Genomic DNA, 14,464 nt, shown 5'->3' with positions numbered 1-14,464 from the left:
CCTCCTCGTCCCCCCTCCCCCCACCCTCTCTCTCTCTCCCCCCACCCTCTCTCTCTCTCCCTCCCCCCACCCTCTCTCTGTTTCCCCCCACCCTCTCTCTCTCTCTCTCTCCACCCCACCCTCTCTCTCTCTCTCCCCCTCCCCCCACTCCTCTCTCTCCCCCCTCCCCCCACCCTCTCTCTCCCCCCCTCCCCCCACCCTCTCTGCCTCCCCCCACCCTCTCTCTCTCCCCCTCCCCCCCACCCTCTCTCTCCCCCCTCCCCCACCCTCTCCCCCCTCCCCCCACCCTCTCTCTCTCCCCCACCCTCTCTCTCCTCCCCCCTCTCCACCCTCTCCCTCTCCCCCCACCCTCTCTCTCTCCCCCTCCCCCACCCTCTCTCTCTCCCCCTCCCCCACCCTCTCTCTCCCCCCCTCCCCCACCCTCTCTCTCCCCCCTCCCCCCACCCTCTCTCTCCCCCCCCCCTCTCTCTCCCCCCTCCCCCACCCTCTCTCTCCCCCCCTCCCCCCACCCTCTCCCCCCCACCCCCCACCTCTCTCCCCCCCCCCCCACCCTCCCCCCTCCCCCCCCCCCTCCCCCCCCCCCCCCACCCTCTCTCTCCCCCCCTCCCCCACCCCTCTCTCCCCCCCCTCCCCCCCACCCTCTCTCTCCCCCCCTCCCCCCACCCTCTCTCTCCCCCCCCCCCCACCCCCCACCCTCTCTCCCCCCACCCCCCACCCTCTCTCTCCCCCCTCCCCCACCCTCTCTCTCCCCCCTCCCCCCACCCTCTCTCTCCCCCCTCCCCCCACCCTCTCTCTCCCCCCTCCCCCCACCCTCTCTCTCCCCCCTCCCTCTCTCTCCCCCCTCCCCCCACCCTCTCTCTCCCCCCTCCCACCACCCTCTCTCTCCCCCTCCCCCCACCCTCTCTCTCCCCCCCTCCCCCCACCCTCTCTCTCCCCCCTCCCCCCACCCTCTCTCTCCCCCCTCCCCCCACTCTCTCTCTCCCCCCTCCCCCCCACCCTCTCTCTCCCCCCTCCCCCCACCCTCTCCCTCCCCCCTCCCCCACCCTCTCTCTCTCCCTCCCCCCACCCTCTCTCTCTCCCTCCCCCCACCCTCTCTCTCTTCCCCCCACCCTCTCTCTCTTCCCTCTCCCTCCTTGCCCTTCTCCCTCCCTGCCCCTCTCCCTCTCCTCCCTCCCTCCCTATTTCTCTGTCTCTCTGACGTCTGTTCCCCTCTGTCGCTCTCAGTTTTTCTTCTGCCGTGGTGCCCGATTTGCTACTCCAGGCCCCGCCGTCCGCCCGCTCTCCGGGGCAAGGTAAGAGCCGGGCTCCGGCCCCACACCGCCAGGGATCAGCACCCGAGGAACCCGCCCGCCGCCCAACGTGAACAAAGACCCTCCTCACCTGTCACAGAGTTGAAGTCTCCGAAAGCGGCCACGGTGCGCCGGGCCTCTTCCCCCGCGCATTCAGGAGGCGCGGGGAAGAGAGAGAGAGAGAGAGACTGGGGGGGGGGGGGCGAGTTAGACGCCGCCGCGCACCTGCTCCGCGGAGCTCCGTGCCGCCACCCGCCGCACCAGCCTTTACTAAGATGGCGGCGGTAGCGGCGCTCGGCTGAGGCCCGCCCCTCCAGCCTTCACAAAGATGGCGGCGATTGGGGGGCCGCTTGTTGACTGGGGCCGGGAGGTGCCTAGCTCGGGCGTGGGTGCGGAGGAGAGGCCGAGGCTTTGAGGCCTACCTGGAAAAACGGGGAAAGGTAGGAAAATTAATGAGATTAGATAAAAGATTTAGAAAGTAATTAACTTTTTTAAAAAACAATATGTGTTTTAAAAGCAACGTTTTTTTTAAAGACGCAGAAAGCGGGAAAAAGAAAGGAAAAGTTTGGAATCAAGATGGCGGCGACTCACCTCGGTTCAGAACGATAAGGCCCGCCCACACACGCACCGATTGGTCGACCGTCAGGTCACCGAAGCGTAGGATTGGTCAATCGTCCCGTCACTCGACCGTAGGAGGGCCCGGCCGCACGCGCCAGGAACCCGCCGTACGATTGTTCGACCTCGACGTCACTCGATGCTAATGAGCGGAATGTTGAACGTTTTTTGGATACCGCGGGCGCAATTTTTGTCCGGCCGAAACGTAAATACGCTTAGGACGGTTCTGGAATCGTCAGCTTTCTTTCGACGTAACGCACGTGTAGGTACGCTCTATAACTTTCGAGTTAATTCAAGACAGACAGACAGAAAGACAGACGGAATGACAGACAGAAGTATCCTTTTATATATATAGATAACAAGAGAAAAAGGACTATGGTGTGGTAGTTTACCAAACATTTAGGGGGGGAAATTGGCTCGCACCCCCTTTGGGGCGATAATGGGGTTCAGCGCCCCCCGCGCACGAAATTCAGTGGTAGCGTCCCAAGCAAGAGGCGGGGCACTACTGAAAGCGCTCCCCCTCCCTCTTGGCGTGCTCCCATTGAATGTTACGCGCTACGTTCAGCAGCGCCATGTGCGCTGGCACGTAGCGCATGGTAATGCAGGCCTCCCTCCCCTGATTAAAGGGGAGGGGCCTAGCGCAACCCACCAGGGAGCGGGGTGCCGGGCTGACCGATTGCGGCCTGCACCCCGCAACAGGAGGCCAGAGGGGGCAGGTGCTGGCAGGCGGCCCAGAAAAAAATGGCCGCCTGGCACCTGCCCTTTAATTATTGCCACCCTGGCCGCAAAAACGCCCCCTGACCCTGTCGGACATAGCGTCCAGCGGTAGGTCAGGGGGCGCGAGCCAAGTTTGCAGCTGGGTCGCTGCGCACGGTGATGACGTCATCGCCAGAGGCGCAGTGCCGCGGGACACTACCAGCCACCGCCGGCGCTAACCTCCCACTGAATTTCATGGGAGGTGTTAGCCGCGCCACGCCCGGGCGCTAGTTGCTTTGCGCCAGGCGCTAACGGGAGGCACAAAGCAACCAAATTTTTCCCCCTTAATATATTATCCCATTGTATAATCTAGATCTGTAAGGGCATATTTTCTGATTGGTAATCTCCAATTTTCAGGCATAAAGTGGGGAAAATTAGGCAGTGAGCCACAACACTGGACCTCCACATGTTTTTGCACATCATACAAGTTTCCAATGTTGAATTAAATGGATGCAGGAAACTCCTATTTGAAAGAAGTGGGAGCTTCATTGCAATATTTAAATGAAGTTGTAGAGGTGCTGAAATTATGCTCCTGCTGCATTGGGGCATGCACATTTTATGTTCTTGGTGCAACGAGCAGACTTCCCTAGGTTTTCTGCTATCCCCTTATTTCTGCAGCTCTTCTGCTGAAGGCACAGCTGACGACTGGGACAGCCACCTCTATTATTTTTTCACAGCAATTTACTGGCTCCAAATTGGGGGAAAAAAACAGAACTTTAAATCTTGGAGTAGCGCAAATATATATATTTTTTGACTAATTTCCTCTCCCCAGCTCTTGACTCTTGCTAACGTACAATTTCAGGGCACTGGTAACCTAAGTGGTTATTTTTCATTGTGTAAGCCTGGAATGTCGTTAAACAGTTTCTGCGTCTAATTTCCTGTGTGGCAACTTCACAATCTTGATCTTACCAATATGAGAAGGCTAGGCAGTTCCCCGATCGAGAGAAGCGAAATCCTGGCTGTGGTGTTGGGGGTGGGGGGGGAAGGGGGTGACTCGGTATGAACTGCTCTTGCAAACCTTGTGTCATGCAATCAGCAAGTGAAATCAACTAAGATGCTGGAGCAGGTCTCCTGCCTGTTCATCTCACGAGGAATGTCATGAGATGCAAAGGATATATCCAAGAGGACAAAAAGCTGACTCAATCTCATAACCACAAACACCTTGATTAGAAGCAGGACAGGTGCTCTTACAAGATAATGTGGCCCCTTTAAGAGTGCAGTGTACCCCCATCCCTCACTTTGGTAAGATTTCTTTCATGCTCTGTTCACATTGGTGCATTTCTGTAAACGGGGCTTGCAGACTGCTGTTTGAGTCCAGTTACCAGGGAGAATTAGACAAAACCTAATGATTTTTGGAGAGGTTTACTTTGGCTCTTGGAGAGGAAAGATTAATTTCACTATATATGGTAATAAACCATTCTACCTACCAAACAGGGCTGATAGCCTTGGTATGCAAGACGTCAGGACAAATATTTCCTTAACCTCATGAATTCAACAGCTATATCTGTTTGCTGGACTGAAAAAATATATAAAGACACAGCAGCCAGGGCTGAGTGTTCGTAGTGGAGGGGAGATGTGCAGTTTGGACCCCTCCCTCACAATACCGTAAAGCACAAGAATGCTGCATTTAGTGAACTATAGTTTCTTCCCCCAGATTTTAATGATCTTGTTTTGTGCTAACAGTAAATAGTACAGATGGTAAACAGCATAGCTCTAAACCTGCAATCTACTGAAAGATTGGAACTTAGGTTGGCATTTGGAGCAGGACCATGGCTTTCTGTAGAATCAACAAATCAACCAAATTTTACACACTGCTGCTTTTCTCAATGGCACTGTTTGATGTTGGAACCGTCCAATTACCATGGACCGTTGAGAAGCATGCTAAATATTATTAGTAGTAACAATGAATGATAAGTAGCGATGGTTAACAGTAAACAGTGTTAAATCAGCTAAAAAATGTAATAATTAGTCTGGATTTTTTTATCTGTTAAATCAGATGAAAATAAGATGCTTTACAAAATTTAATTACTGTACTCAAGAAAGAGACAGATGGATCCAGAGTATACAGAGACAGAAAGAGAGATATAAAATCAATATACGGCTAGATAACCAAAGAGAGATAAAGGTTGAATTTAGTTGCTTGTTGCCATGGTGAGAGTGACCCTGGTGAATCATTCCTGAAAAGCACATTCCACTCAGTGTGCTGTCATAATGATCTTACCGTCTGGGAGGCTGTTAGCTAAGGATTCTTCCTTTAATCGTCAGGCAGTTGGCACCTGTGAACAAACCGAGCTGCCAGTTAAAGGCAGTAGTCTCCTTGGGGCTAATCCAATAAAAAGCCATGACAATTGCCACCAGAGAGTGCATCAAATGGCTCCTATTGCACTGTTTTAAATGCTAAGTTCATTTGATGGCGGAGGAGGCCTGGTAGCATGGCACACTGATGCACCAATACAAAGTAGCTCAAAATGGTAGACAATTCGTAGGATGTGCACCGAATAAGTGAGCGGGGTGAAGGAGGAAAATGTTCCCAGGGCGGAGAACATAGAAACATAGAAGATAGAAGCAGGAGTAGGCCATTCGGCCCTTCGAGCCTGCTCCGCCATTCAACGAGATCATGGCTGATCATCCAAACCCTAGCATCCGGTCCCTGCACCGACATCCATCCCACCCAAGCCCTATCCCCGTAACCCCGTAACCCCACGTATATAATCCCCCCGAACTTGGAGTCTTGGTCAATTTGAGCAATTTTTATGTACCTACAAACTGCTGGATATAGATTAAAATTGGAAAATGTTCCTGTCAGCGAGCTAAATTGATGAGGACTATAACCAAAAAGAATTGGATTAAAAATCTAAAATGAATTGTAATGTCATTTCTAAACAATGTGACATAATTACATCATTGCACATTCTTAAGACATGTAGGGGGAAAAATTAGCTTCACCGGGGCACTACTTTTAGCGCCCCGAAAAAGTTAGTGCCCCCATGTCCGAAATTGAATGGTAGTGCCCCAAGCAGGAGGCGGGTCGCTACTGGAAGCGCTCCCCCTCCCTCTTGGGGCGCTCCAGTTGAATATCACAGCGCTACTTGCCATGCGCGCCAGCACGTAGCACCGCAGGCCTCCCTCCCCTTATTAAAGGAGAGGGGCCTTGGGCAGCGCGAACTAGGGCCCTGCTGGGCCACCAGGGAGCGGGGTGCTGGCAAAAGAGCCCGGCACTCAAGAGAAGTGCCGGGCTGACGGATCGCGGCCGACACAGGAGGGCAGAGGAGGCAGGAGCTGGCAGGTGGCCCACAAAATAAAAATGGCCGCCCAACACCTCCCTTTTAAATATCGCCACCCCGGCTGCAAGTACGCCCCACCCTGACCCTGCCGGACATAGCGTCCGGCGGTACGTCAGGGGATGCGACCCAAGATTGCGGCCGGTGTGCTGTCCACGGCGATGACGTCATCGCCAGAGGTGCAGGACGCTACCGGCTACCGCCGCCGCTAACCTCCCGCTGAATTTCACAAGAGGCATTAGCGGCGCCGCTCCTGGGCACTAGTTGCTTAGCGCCCTGTTAGCGCTCCAAGGGGGCGCAAAGCAACCGAATTTTGCCCCATAAAATCTAACTATAAATGGCTATAAGGATACCAGTGTACCCTTAAGATTCATTTTACATCATTGCGGTCATGACCGTACAGCTGTGAGGGATGTGCTGGTTGAAGGAAGGGATTTGTGTGTGACTGATGGGAAATATTTGTCTGCTCCAACCACACCACAGGGGGGAAATTTAACATCTCATTGCAATGGGGAAAACTGATACTACGATACCGTAATGCAGTATGCAACTGATTTTCAATGACTGTGATTATAAAGAATCCAGCCGTCCGACCCTGCACTCCATCCTATTGTTACCGAACGCTGGTGTGGTCATGGCCGACCAGCATTCTTTTCTAAGCATCTGTGTTAATTTTAGAAAATCAAAATATAAAATTCCTAAAATTGCAACATTGCCTTTTTAAGAGAAGTTTCCTCAGCTTTTCCTGAAGGCATAACAGAACAGAACTAATTCCAGTCAAAATCATTTCCTAATAGGGGTACAAACTGGCATGTTCACCCTGGCACAGCTAATGTGCAAACTGCTATTCTATGGAGCACAGAGTCAGCATGGAGTGATCTCACACTGGAGTGGCATGGATTTAAATGGATGGAAAGCAGATTTGGATCACAAACCAAGAGGACTCTGGCCCCAATGAGAACAGACCATTTCACTCCAGGCGTCATAGTATTGCCAATCCTCCAGGAATTGAAGATTAATCTCCTGGACTCTGCTCTGAGCAGAACCTGGGAGTAAAATCATAGGTGCATTAAAACAAAATTGTGTACTTTTTTTATTTTCTTTACTTTCATTATTAGTTAGAAAAATATTGGAGATGAGAAGAAAGGCTGTTTGACCTGGGCAATTGGAGGTGGGAGGTCATGTGACGATAGCTCCAGGAATACATCCAGCCACAGTTGTCAACCCTGTATCCTCATTGCATTCTTTGCCAGGACTTCTTTACCTCCCTCAGTTTTCCTGTTCTCCTACAATCTTTTAAAACCAAAGCTTGGTGTCACTTAATCACTACCTCCTGATTTACTTCTTCTCTTCTACCCTTTTCAACCTTGCTAGTCTTCTGCATTACATGGCTTGGTCTTCCACCTATGCTTCTCGATTTAAAAACATTAATTTTACATCAGCTGTTTGACCTTATGATTAGGACACTTCCTCCTATGTCCGAGCACGGGCAGTTCTGATAAAGGGTCCATTCCTGAAATGTCAACTTGTCTGTTTTCTTTACAGATGATACCTGGTATGCTGAGTGTTGCCAGCATTTTCTGTTAGTGCTTCAGATCTCCAGCATCTGTAGTATTTTGCTTTTCCTGTCCTTGCTACAGGATTTACTAAGAAACTGAGAGGCATCAGTGAGGGAAAAATAGATGCAACTGGGTTCATTTTCTAACTCCACATTTGATTACTTGCAGATTTGGCTTAAAAAACAGATTGATTCTGGTAAAGATTTCAAACTATTTAACTGTACTAAATAATGCAGGTTAACTGCCAGATAACAGTCATCTTAAATTCACCCCAGCAGTGTGTCCCCTTAATCATCCTCAGAAATCTCATATTCATAGAAAGGGATGTTGTTTTAAAAGTCAATCTCACTTTATTAGAGATAGTGGTGTTACTGGAAATGCCTGATCTAAAACCTCTGCTGCAGACTGTCATTATTTGTTAATGGGAAAGGTTGTATCTGCAATATGTGTAAGGGTTTCCTTTTAGCCAGCAAATGCAATTAGTGACAAAATGATGCCATTTTGGTGCCAACTACATCATTGAATCCTTTTCCATCTATCTATCTATCTTAATACATTAAATTCTTATGCTGGGAATTTCCTGGGGGGGGGGGGGGGACTCTCCTGATCGGCTGCCATAACTTCAGCAGAAGCTGGGCGCAAAACCCATTACGCGCCAAAACAGGGATTCTGCCAATCTTCCGCAGAAACCGTCTACCAGTTGGGAGTAACCCCCCCCCCGGAGGAAATTACTGTTGTTGCATGTAGCTCAACTTCCTATAATAATTTCCTGTCACACTGTTTACATCACTTTATTTCTGTCACAACTATCAGTCATGCTTAAATTTCCTGGGGCCAAACTTCTTCTGCATTGGGATCCATGGACGCTTACTTCTGGGGAATGAAGAGGAAAAAGGGGTGGAGATGCCTTGAGCCTGATCTCTGTTCTGTCTGTGCTTCATGTGCACTCCTGGTCACAGTTCAGGCAGGGGCACAGATTTTGGCCCAGGAATTCTGTGAGACACCCCAGATATTGGGCCTCATTATAATGGAGCTAGTGTGATAATTTGAGCCTGCCGGCAGAGTGCAAGATTGCCTCAGGTAAATGGGGTCGGGTCCGGGATCTGGATCAGGGATCGGGATTGGAGGTGGGGGTACGGGGCCAGGGATCAGGGTAGTCAGGGAGTGACGGTGAATGGTTCCTTTAATGTGGGGTTGGGAGGAGCACTCCTGCTCCTCCCAGTTCCACGTCCAGGTAAGTTATGTACCTTCTTGGTTGGGCCTAGATCTCTAGGCTTGACTATCCTGAGTGCACCTGGTGCTGGCGTGGGCTGCCTCGGGACAAACCAATCTTGGAGAGAGGGGTTCAAACAGGCATGAAGCCTCTTTATTGCATATGCAAAGATGCTAACGCCTGTTTCAAGCATGAGTAAGGGCACACATTTTTTGTCCTTGCCCAATATGGTGCGCAGCACACTTTGGATTGGAAATGTCCACTCACTTCCTGCCCGCCATATTGGGGGCCTTAGTAGTCCGAGTAGTGACTGAAAAACAGGTGCTGTGCAGACTAATTTCTAGGCTATTGTGCCTTAAATGAAATGTAAAGCAGCTGGAAGTGATATCATCATGGCTCGCATGTCTATTTTCTCCTTGAACAGTAAAGGGAAAAACATCTTTTAGCAGAGAGGTGAGAAAAATGTAAAAGTTTACCACTGGCCAGGAGCTTTCAAAAGAGAGCTAGGGAATGTGCCATTTGGAATCCAATTGAGGCATTGGAACCAGTTCTTGGGGAGGAGTGACCTGTACCAAGGGGACGGTCTACACCTGAACTGTGAGGGAGCCGATGTCCTCGGGGTAATATTTTCTAGGGCGGTTCGGGAGGATTTAAACTAATTTGGCAGGGGGATGGAAACCTAGGTAGTGGAAAAGAGGGAAGTCATATGAAGTCAGAAATAGATGGTAGAAAGGTGAGAAGCAATAAGCAAAGGAGAGAAACACAAAGGGCCAAACTAATTCATAATGAGAGTGTGAAAAAAGCAAGCCTGAAGGCTTTGTATCTTAATGCTAGAAGCATTAGGAACAAGGTGGATGAATTAGTTGTGGAAATAGAGGTAAACAAGTATGATTTGATTGGGATTACAGAAACGTGGCTGCAGGGTGGGCAAGGCTGGGAACTTAACATCCAGGGATATACAATATTTAGGAAGGATCGGCAAAAAGGTAGGGGAGGTGGGGTAGCTTTGCTGGTAAAGGAGGGGATTAATGCAATGGAAAGGAAGGATATTAACTCGGATGAAACGGAATCTGTATGGGTAGAAATGAGAAATAGCAAGGGGAGGAAAACGTTAGTGGGTGTGATATATAGGCCTCCAAATAGTAATATGGAGGTGAGGGAAGGCATAAAAAGGGAAATTAGAGAAGCGTGCGATAAGAGCACAGCTGTCATCATGGGTGACTTTAATTTACATATTGATTGGACTACCCAAATTAGTAAAAATTCTGAGGAGGAGGAATTCCTGGAATGTTTTCGGGACGGTTATCTGGACCAATATGTCGAGGAGCCGACTCGAGATCAGGCCATTTTAGACTGGGTATTGTGCAATGAGAAGGGACTTATCAGCAATCTTCTTGTACGAGGCCCCTTGGGTCAGAGCGATCATAATATGATCGAGCTCTCAGTCGAGATGGAGAGTGAGGAAACTGAATCAGAGACTAAGGTCCAGAACTTAAATAAAGGGAATTACGAGGGTATGAGACGGGAATTGGGTAAGATTGATTGGGTGGTGTTTCTGGGGGGATTGACAGTGGATAGACAATGGCAAGCATTCAAAGATAGAATGGAAGAATTCCAGAACATGTTTATACCGGTTTGGCATAAAAATAAACCTAAAAAGGTGACTCAACCGTGGATAACGAGGGAAATTAGGGACAGCATAAAATCAAAAAAAAGGGCATATCAACTGGCAAAAAAATGCACCAGACCGGAAGATTGGGGGCAGTACAGGATACAGCAAAAGAGGACAAAGGGATTAATCAGGAAGGGGAAAATAGAATACGAAAGTAAACTTGCAGCAAACATAAAGACAGACTGCAAAAGCTTTTATCGGTATATCAGGAGGAAAAGACTGGTAAAATCCCAAGTCGGTCCCTTGCAGTCCGATTCGGGAGAATATATAATGGAGAATAAGGAAATGGCAGACCAATTAAACTCATACTTTGGTTCTGTATTCACAAAGGAGGACACAAATAACCTCCCAGGAATATCGGCAAACATAGGGACTAATGAGAGGGAGGAGCTGACAGAAATTAGTATCTCTAGGGATATGGTGTTGGGTAAGTTGAGGGGACTGAAGGCCGACAAATCCCCGGGGCCTGATAAACTACATCCTAGGGTACTTAAGGAGGTGGCCCTGGAGATAGCAGATGCTCTAAGGATCATCTTCCGGAACTCCATTGACTCGGGAACAGTACCCGTGGATTGGAGGGTAGCTAATGTTACCCCAATATTTAAAAAGGGGGGTAGAGAGAAAGCAGGGAATTATAGACCAGTAAGCCTTACATCGGTTGTGGGCAAAATGCTAGAGTCCATTATTAAGGATAAAATAGCGGAGCACTTGACAAATGGGGAAAGGATCGGACAGAGTCAACATGGATTTACAAAGGGTAAATCGTGTCTGACTAATCTGCTGGAATTTTTTGAGGAAGTAACTGGTAAAATAGATGGGGGAGAGCCAGTGGATGTGGTGTACCTTGACTTCCAGAAAGCCTTCGATAAGGTTCCACACAAAAGATTATCATGCAAAATTAAGGCTCATGGGATTGGGGGCAAAGTATTAACGTGGATAGAGAACTGGCTGGCGGATAGAAAACAGAGAGTTGGAATAAACGGCTCGTTTTCGGAGTGGCAGGCAGTGACCAGCGGGGTGCCGCAAGGATCTGTCCTGGGACCCCAGCTGTTCACAATATATATAAATGATCTGGATCAGGGAATTGGATGCAATATTTCCAAATTCGCTGACGACACTAAACTAGGAGGAGGGGTGGGCTCTGATGAGGATGTCAGGAGGCTACAGTGCGATTTGGACAGGTTGGGGGAATGGGCGGATACGTGGCAGATGCACTATAATGTGGATAAATGCGAGGTTATCCACTTTGGGGGTAAAAACAGGAGGGTAGATTATTATCTAAATGGCAATAGATTGGGAGATGGGGAAGTGCAGAGGGACCTGGGTGTTCTTGTGCACCAGTCACTGAAGGAGAGCATGCAGGTGCAACAGGCGATTAAGAAGGCAAATGGTATGTTGGCCTTCATATCAAGGGGGTTCGAGTATAGGAATAGGGATACCTTACTACAGCTGTACAAGGTGCTGGTGAGACCGCATCTGGAGTATTGTGTACAGTTTTGGTCGCCCCATCTGCGGAAGGATGTTCTTGCCATGGAAAGAGTGCAGCGGCGATTCACCAGGCTGATACCTGGAATGGCGGGAATGACCTACGAGGAGAGATTGAATAGTTTGGGCTTGTACTCACTGGAGTTTAGAAGATTGAGAGGGGATCTCATCGAAACATATAAAATTATGGCAGGCCTGGACAGGCTGAATTCAGAGGGAATGTTTCCAATGGCAGGGGAGCACAGAACCAGGGGCCACAGTCTAAAAATAGCGGGCAAATCATTTAAAACAGAGATGAGGAAGAATTTCTTCACTCAAAGAGTGGTGAGCCTGTGGAATTCCCTGCCACAGAGGGCTGTGAAGGCTAATTCAATAAATATTTTCAAGAGAGAATTGGATATATTTCTGAAGGCTAAGGGGATTAAGGGTTACGGAGAAAAGGCGGGGACGGGGTACTGAACTGGTAAGATCAGCTATGATCTCAGACGAAGATCAGCCATGATCTCATTGAATGGCGGAGCAGGCTCGAAGGGCCGAATGGCCTACTCCTGTTCCTATCTCTATGTTTCTATGTATATGTACTACTTGAAGGAGGAGGAGAGGAGGTAGAAGAAGAAGAATACTTGGCTGCCAAGGAAGAGAGGCATCATCACATGAGGCAGACTCCAATCCGCTGTTATCCTGCTAACCAAATAAATCAGCTATGTAGGGATTATCCAAACCAATTTCTTTGGAGGCTCAGTGGGGAGGCAGTCATGGAACTGTGCAGCATGATGCAGGAGGACCTGCAGCCCAACTCTAGGGCAGGAATGGTGCTGCCAGTTACAGTGAAAGTGACAGATACCTCAAACTTTTTTGCCTCAGGCTTTTTCCAGTTGGCCAGCGTGGACATAAGTAACATGAATCAGTCTACAGTGCATCACTGCATAAAGCAAGTGATGACTTCCTTGTTTGCCAGAGCAAGCAGGTACATCATTTTCCCATTAACAAGAGTTCAGCAGGAGAGACCTTATAGAATGGCAGAACATCACTGGCCAGGAGCTTTCAAAAGCCCATGGTGTCACTGACAGTACTTACATAGTCCTACATGTGTGAGCAGACAAAAGTACCTGTACGTGAACCACAAGGGTTTTTATTCCATCAACGTGCAGCTTACATAGAAACATAGAAGATAGGAGCAGGAGTAGGCCATTCGGCCCCTCGAGCCTGCTCTGCCATTTAATGAAATCATGGCTGATCATCCAAATTCAGAACCCTGTCCATGCTTTCTCCCCATATCCCTTGATCCCTTTAGCCTTAAGAAATATATCTAACTCCTTCTTGAATATATTTAATGAAATGGCCTCAACCGCCCTCTGTGGTAGAGAATTCCACAGGTTCACCACTCTCTGGGTGAAGAAATTCCCCCTCATCTCTGTCCTAAATGGCTTACCCCTTATCCTTAGACTGTGACCCCTGGTTCTGGACTCCCCCCGCTTGTGTGTGGCCATCTTCCCTGGATACGGCATCTTAATGCCAGATTCCCAAATGCCCCTCTATTTTAGCTTCATTTCTTATCCTCTGATAAGCTGCATATCCCAGCTGCAGGTGGCACTATTCTGAGCAGCTTCACTCACCTGAGGCCTGTGAATTTCTGCCTTCTCTCCCCAATTCTGCTACTCCCCAGTTTCTACTCCCAACCCACCCCTACTCTTCGAGCTGGTGGAATCTCTCACTTTGCCTCTCCAACCTGCTCTGTCCCAAAAGTTGATGCGTTCTCCCCATTCCTGACCCACCCATACTCCGAGAAAGGCCATATCGCCTTGAGTAGAATCTGGCTTGCAGTTCTTTAAAATGCTTACTGCAATTTCACTACAAAGCTTTAGTCATGGCCAGAAACACGGCAATAGAGCCTTTCAGGAAGCAGCGATGGTTGGCTAGCTTTCCTGGGACTGAGCCAGAAGCATTCTCTGGGTATTTAAAGCACATAATGCATTTTTACTGTTATCGCCAACATATAGTGACCGATTTTCATTATTAGTGGATCTCAGGTGAGAGGCCTGAGTCATTTTGATATTTAGGCTTCATTTACATCTGACTGGCAAGCTGCAAGTGCTGAACCACTGCTCACAGGCAGCTCACCAATCAGGATGGGGGTGAGGATGGAAATCCTCATTAAGGTTGGGGGGGGGGGCACGAAAGGACTGGTAGGGCCGGAACATTTTTGAACCAGGAGCAATCGTGTTCCCTTTGGCCTCACAAAATTAATTTTGAAAACGTACCTGTTTCTGGAGCAGCCGAAAGATATCCCTTTTTAGGATTGCTGGTTAGGCCACTCTGCACATAGTACTAATGGGTGGAGTATGCGCGGTGCACATTCCACGCATTGATACCAGAAAATTGCATCAGAGTCCAATGTACGTCATAAGACACGACTTGCACCGCGCACACTCCAGTTTAACTTTTTTTTTTAAAGTTCCTGCAGAGCCAGGAGGAGCTCCCCTGACTCCACATTATTTGTGATCGCCCCTCCCCTTGCCACTCCACCTCACCCCCGGGACTCCCCCTGGGGCCACTGTTGGCAGGGCAAGCGGTCTGAAATTCATCTACTTAAA

The sequence above is a fragment of the Somniosus microcephalus genome, chromosome 26 (genome assembly GCF_052327205.1).
Source record: "Somniosus microcephalus isolate GS21.2 chromosome 26, FLI_Smic_1.0, whole genome shotgun sequence".
NCBI lineage: Eukaryota > Metazoa > Chordata > Chondrichthyes > Squaliformes > Somniosidae > Somniosus > Somniosus microcephalus.
Note: the sequence above shows the minus strand (reverse complement) of the source record.